This window comes from Octodon degus, unplaced genomic scaffold, assembly GCF_000260255.1.
Source record: "Octodon degus isolate 3935 unplaced genomic scaffold, OctDeg1.0 scaffold00257, whole genome shotgun sequence".
Lineage (NCBI taxonomy): Eukaryota > Metazoa > Chordata > Mammalia > Rodentia > Octodontidae > Octodon > Octodon degus.
Genome location: NW_004524833.1, coordinates 990,543 through 997,910, shown reverse-complemented (window position 1 = coordinate 997,910; position 7,368 = coordinate 990,543). Strand labels below are relative to the sequence as shown.

The following is a 7,368-nucleotide window of genomic DNA, read 5'->3' as shown; positions in this document are numbered from 1 at the left end:
GTTGGATGGAAACTATGACTTGATTCAGCAAGCATAGCAAGGAGATATTTTAGAATCTATAGTTGGACTGAAAAATAAATTTCTGTTGGTTATACTTTCCCCACTCAAGGCTCATTCTGTATTTATTTGTAGGATATGTGTGACCTGTTTTCTGACCACTAGATGGCAAGCAATGCTCTTTAAAGCTTTCAAAGTAGCCATCTGAAATCTGGAATGTTCTTTCCCATAGCTGTTTTCATTTCTTTGTAATTGGGTCTTAAGCAGTCCTTATAGGCAGCTGTCATATCTCCGACCATTCTATAATCTTAATCTAAATGAGCCATCATATTTTTTCTAGTCTTAGACCATGTTAGTCTCTTCCAGAATCCAATCATGGGAACCTGATGTCCATAACACAGTTGAGGGGCCACCAAACCACTGGAAGGAGGGGAAAAATTATTCTGTCTCATCAACACTAGAATATTTCAACTGGATTCTAGAATGTAATTTGTTTAAGAAATTGAGAACTGTCATCTCTTGTTTCTTGATTAATTACATCTTGATTTTTCTTTTTATTGAAATATTAGTCTTAAGAGAGCATGAAAAGATTTGAGATCTTTTCTAATTGGGTTTATTTGAAGGATATTTTTTTTTCTGAAATTTTAAAACTTTATTTATTTATTTATTTATTTATTTATTTATTTATTTATTTTTGTGGAACAGGGATTGAACTCAGGCCCTTGCACTTGCCAGGGAAGCGCTTATGCCATTAAGCCATCTCCCCGGCCCCTTAAAACATTTTTCTTTCATGATTTTATTGATAAACAGAGCAATGAGACAGTTTCAAATCAAATCGGTAGGACAGTTTCAATAACTAACACACTGCATATATTCTTCTTAGTGGTTAATTGCTGTACAAGATTGAAGGATATCTTTTATTTTCCAGACAGGGCCTTGCATTCCTCCCTTGAATTCTATGACAGTCACTAAGATGGCTTAGTCTCATTAACAACAGCTCTTTAGGATAGTTTTTGACTTGCAGATCAATGCTTTTGGATGTGTTAGGATTTAATTGGAAGATATGGACAGGTTTTTGAAGTTCACCTTTGTAAGGATGGTTGTTATTATTATCAGGAAATGATAATGTGCTTCACTTTGCAATCCTATGAATCTTTTCCTTTTCCATTTGGAGGCTGCTGAACCCTTAGGTGATGACTACTTACCTATAAGGGAAACAAAGATGAGAGACACTTGATGTCACCTCCCAGAAATGGGAATAGATATCTGGAGATACACCATGATACATAATCTTGAAACTCTCAAAGAATGAATAAAATAGTTTTAGTTCCAATTTTTCTGCCTTTGTGCCTTTAGAGTAGGGTCAATAACTGGGGAATAACACCCTTTCTGCTTTCCTCTCCTCTTCAGAGTCCCAAAGTAGTCTACCCTAGGACAGGGCATACTGAGCCACTGAGGCATAGAAGATTTTATTATTAGAACAGAAAGTGATCTTCAAGACTCAGTGAGTTTGAAGACTGTTTTAGACAAAACAGGTATCAAGAGAGTCAAGAACTTCCCTCTCTTGCTACAATTTCATCCCAGAACATGTCACAAGCTCACCAACCAAGTTCTATACTCATAAATATACTGAGGACTAAAAAGGAAAAGTCTATAGCTAGTGCAAATCAAGGAATCCTAGGATCATGAGGAAGTGGGTGCAAGCACCAATAGGGGCAGTCTGGTTCTGTCCAGTTTCCCAATCACTCCTGCTCACTTTCTTAGAACTGTCTGGGGCATGGTGTCTATAGCTATATGTGTACAATTACTTAGAACAAGTAAGGATGGGCAGGGACTGCCCCTTGTTTCTTTTCAAAATTGGAAAGGATTTTCATAGACTCCACCCTTTGGAATGCATAGTTAATAAGAGTCTTCTGAATCTCAAGAAAGTGTCACCTAGTCTTTTTCTACACCCATACCTGGCCTGAGCATCTCCTGAAATATAAAAGTTATTGCCAAAGAAAAATGAATAAATTACAATACTGAACCTTTAACAGTATGTCCTTCTTGATAGAACATTTACATAAGGAACATCTGTGGCTATTAAAAGAAATGAGTTTACTGTAGTCACTATTACAGAGGGCCCCAAGAACCTGTACTGTGGTAGTAGCTATTCTTAAACTAAGGTAAACCATCAACCCTATCCTTTAAATAATCCTTACTTTCGTAGTGCAATTTTTTTTTTTATTTTTCCTCTTCTGTTTCTTATTGGTGTTAACTCATTACAAGATATCTCTGCTAGAATTCCCCTAAAAGCACTGAGTGATCACTTCCTAGAAAAAGTTCTGACTAGTCTCCTTGTAGTTACAGACCTAAAACTATAAAAGAGATATTGAAGTTCAACTTGGTAAATATATCTAAGAGTGTACTTGGATTTAAAAGAGTGTACTTGCTTTGTATCATCTATGTATCATATTTTTTCATCTGCTTACTTAATCTATATTAGTAACTGGTATAAGAATCTGATGCTGCTTAATTAAAGATTTTTTGAGCTCATATCAATTTTGCTTAACTTTTGCCCTTGTGAACTTCTAGTTTGTTTTTCTTTTTGTATGTTTTCTTTTATTACTTTTTTTTAACAAACATTCACTTTAAAGAGAGTATAGCAATAATTGACATGACATTAGAAGCAGTACACATTTAGAAGCCCCAAAGGATAGGTATTTCAAGCATGGTTTTATTATTACACATTGCTATCCTCAGTGTAGTTGCTTAGTTCACAGATACCAGCATATAGAGTTAGTCAGGGTGAGAATTCTGCCCTGCAGAATTATAAATAACTGCTATTTATTATTCTTTTTGGAATTTTTGTGTAAAACCACTTGTACATTTTTTCAGGAGATATCTATATCATCTATATCTATATTTATATCTATATATCTATACCTATCTATATCATTTATATCTTTAAAATGTGTTAACTGCTGTGATTTGTGTGTCATCTAAAGTAATGATGAGTTGCTGGTCTCTACTAGGACAGTGAGGTTTTTCTGGGCCCTTCCTGTGATCCACAGCCTCCACCTGAGCACCATGACTCCTTCTAGAAAGTGCAGCAGTTGGGCAGCCAAGACCAACTCATTACTGAGTCGAAAACTCGCCTCGTTTCTTAAAGACTTCAACTGAGAAATTCAAGCGCAGATCAAGCAAATGGAGTCAGACAGGCAGAAACTCCTTAAGGAGGTGGATAACCTATATGTCGAGATCCTGTGGCTTCCCAAGGCACTGCGTGAAATGAACTTTGCCCTTAGAGGCAACAAACAGGCTGTGGAAGATGCAACAACTGAGGAAGTGGATATCACATAAATAAACAAATTAACAGCAGAAACTATTCAGACACCCTTGAAATCTGCTCAAAAGCAGAAGGTAGTACAAGTGGGTGAAATGATAATGGAAGAAAATATACCTCAAAATTCCCAAACTACAAGAGTCAAAAGGCATCCTCCATCCAAGAAGAGAACCAAGTCTGTACAAGGAAAAGGCAAAAGGTCACGCTATGAGAACTTTGTGACACCGGCTGTGGACTGGTTGGAGTTGTCTATGGGGAAACCAACTCCAGCCATGTAACCCTGGTTCAACTTCCATGGTTCAACTCCAGGTTCAACTCCAGGTTCAACTTCCATGGGTCTTCAAGATTTCTGGACTGCAAACTGCAGCAGCCAGAGAGCAGATTTACAACATCTCCCTCAATGGCAAGCCCTCTTGCTGACAGCAGAAAAACTCCCTTACTGTGCCCATGGGGGGCAGCAGCATAAGCATGCAGCTGTTGGCCAGTGACTTGCAGAGGATCAATATTACACAACTGGATGCAGAGGCCTTAGGAAACAGTAAGAAGCTCTCCAACTGTCTTGGCCAAATCTGCAGCACCATACAAACTCACAAATGAGAAGACAGAAGAGCACATTTAATTGGGTTGGAACTTGCTTGTCTCACTTCTCCCCTCCTGTTGCTCCTCCAGGGCAGGGGGAGGTAGGCATACTGAGGGGACCCCCTAGGATATTTCAACTGTTGTGCCCAGCAGTCCTCATCAAGCTGATCTATGGAACAGCATTTTGTGCTGATTCCTATTTATGGAAGACCAAATTTCCTTGGAGGCAGCTTCCACTTCTTGCACCTCTACCCCTCTAGTTAATGGGAATTTAGATAAAGGAATTTTTAGGGCTTAGTGTGGTCTAAGGTTGTGAATGACCAATCACAGAGTAACTCTCTAGACCCATCCCAGGCATGGCATGTGAGTGGGAGAACTTCTGTTCCACTGTGCCCACTGGACCCCTCCAGTCACAGCCCAGCTTGTGTGTGTGTGTGTGTGTGTGTGTGTGTGACCCTCCATTCCTCTGAACCTTCCAGAAGCCTCCAGACCTAGTCAAGGCCTGGTGTGTGAGTGGACCTTTCACCATGCTGTCGGGATCCGTCTAGACCCAGCTTAGGCCCAGCATACAGGCCTGGTGTTAAACCCTCCCAGTGAAGTCCCTGCAGAGAGGCCATGGGCCAGACCCACCCAGCTAAACCAAAAGGAGAACATCCTACCAGAGGATCACTGGGGTTTCACTTCCATGGGCTGCAGCAGTAAGAAGCTGAGCACAGAACCCAGACCTGAGCAAAGCAATTGGGATGAGGACAGACTTCATAGATTCAGACCCGGTGAGCTGAGACACTTTGCTAGAACCAGATCTATGAAAGCATGATCCTTCTTTCTCTCTTGACTAAGAGAAGGGGCAAAAGGAATCCAGGCTGAACTAGTCTGCCTGGAAGACCCCAAATACATCAAGAAGAGGTGACTGGACAGAACTTAAGGGAACTAACTTAAATACAAATTCCCAGTTTAATATCTGCTTAGCTACACAGACATAATTTTTGCTCTTACTGTCTAAAATACATACCCGTTAGTTACAAAAATTTTGTCACAGCTAAACATCAGTGCCCATTATTAGTGTTCTTAATAGTATTATGTAAATACAAAACTATAACTGCCTTAACCATATAATCTCTCTTGTGTAAGAATTTTGGTAGGTGCGAAGGTTGTAAATAACCAAAGCTCTACACCAAAGGTCAGAGGACAGAGCAATTCAAAATGACAAACAAAAGGAGAAAATGTATTCTCAGCCCTGAACTCACCCAGAACTAATGCAGGAGACACTAGCATGGAAGAAATTGGGAATCACACAGCTGAAATCTCTGAATTAATAGTGTTTGAAGTAAAGAAACAACTACAGAAAGGTATAGAGGAAATCAGATTAGAAATAATCTCTGAAGTAAAGAAAGAAAGGATAATTATAATGAAAGAATTAATAACTACATTTAAAGAAGACACTGAAAAAAGGAGGCAAATACAAAAAATGATGTAATACTTGAATGAACAATATAGGAAAGAAATAGATCACATAAAGCAGAGTCAAACAGATGTAGAGGAACTTGAAACCTGAATCACAAGCTTGCAAAACCATTTGAATGAAAATGAAAATAGAATTTCAGATCTTGAAGACATCAGCACAGCTATTGGAAAGGTAAGAAAAGATCTCTTAATAACAAGTAGGATGCAGGAAAAAAATAATTCAACATCTGCAAGACAATGCAAAGATGAACAATGTGAGACTAATAGGCATCAGTGAGAAAGAAGTCAATACAAATGATATAAAAAGAGTATGGGCAGAAGTAACAGAAGAAAACATCCCAAATATGGGGAAACAATCTGATATTCATATCCAGGTAACTGAAGCATACTAAACTCCAAATGACATTGACCTAATTAAAAACACACCCAGATATATAATACTCAACATCCCAGAAATTCAGCACAAGAAAATATACTAAAAGCCACAAGAAAAGAAACAGATTACATTTAGAGGAAAACCCATCAGAATAATGGCAGACTTCTCTTCACAAACCATGAAGTCAAGAAGAGCATAGAGCAAAGTACTTCAAGTCCTCTATAAAAACAAATTCCAACCCAGGCTACTATATCCTGTAAAACTGTCTTTCAAGTTTGATGGAGAAGTGAAATATTTCCATGACAAAGAACAATTAAAAAATTTCATGATGACAAAGCCAACCCTACACACACTACTAAAAGATATTCAAGAGGAGGACCAAAATGATCAGTATTCCAAGAATGAAAATGGAAAGAACTAACCAAATAGGGCAAACAATTAAATACAAGAGAAAAGCAGTGAATGACAGCAGGTAAATAACATGTCAATCATAAGTCAATACATTTTAATTATAACTATCAATGTAAATAGACTCAATTCACTGATTAAAAGAAATAGACTAGCACAGTGGATTAGAAAACAAAATCCAACAATATGCTGTATACAAGAAACACACTTAACTCCTAAAGAAATTAATAGGCTGAAAGTCAAAGGATGGAAAACAATACTACATGCTGCAGCACTCAGAAAAAAAAGCAGGGGTAGAAATTCTGTTCTCAGATAGTCTCAACTTCAATCCAAGAATGATCAAATGAAATAAAAAAGACCATTACACATTGGTTAGGGGAAAAATTCAAGAGGAAGAGATAACACAGATAAATATGTACACACCAAACGTGGGAGCACCCAACTATATAAGACAAATATTAATGGATATGAAAAATCTGCTAACCAATAACAAAATCTTAACAGGAGACCTTAACACTCCCTTATTGCAAAAAGATAGGTTAAGCAGACAAAAACTAGCAAATAGGTAGCAGAACTGAACCAGAGCTTGCAACAAATGGGTGTAGTGGACATGTACACAGTGTTGCAACCAACCACAGCCAAAACACATTCTTTTTTTATTGCACATGGGACATTTTCTAATATAAACCACATACTACTCTGTAGGTCATGCTTAAATATATGCAAGAGATTAGAAATCATTGCATGCATATCATATGACCATAGAGCAATAAAACTGGAAATGAATGACAAAAGAAACCATAAAAAACCCCATAAATTTATGGAAATTAAACAACACACTCCTCAGCAACCAACAGGTTACATATGAAATTAAACAAGATATCAAACAATATCTAAAATTCAATGAAAATTCAAGCACAATTTAGTAAAATTTATGGGATATGTTGATAGCAATTCATAGAGGAAAATTTATAGCTGTGAACTCACACACTAGGAAAACAGAACAGGAACAATCAATACCCTAGTGCTGCACCTTAAACATCTAGAAAAGGAAGAGCAAACCAAACCCAAAGCCCAAACAGGGAATTATAAAGATAAGAGCAGAAATTAATTCTATCCAGATGAAGAAAACAATACAAAGAATTAGCAAATCAAAAAGTTTCACTGTGAAAGATTACATAAACTTGATAAGCCAATAGCTAACCTCATCAAAAAGAGG

At 37.5% G+C, this 7,368-nt stretch overlaps 1 pseudogene; it reads left to right on the top strand.

Annotated features, from left to right (window-relative positions):
* The first annotated feature begins 3,066 nt into the window (after positions 1-3,066).
* LOC101581261 lies at positions 3,067-3,919 on the top strand (annotated as a pseudogene).
* The last annotated feature ends 3,449 nt before the right edge of the window (positions 3,920-7,368 follow it).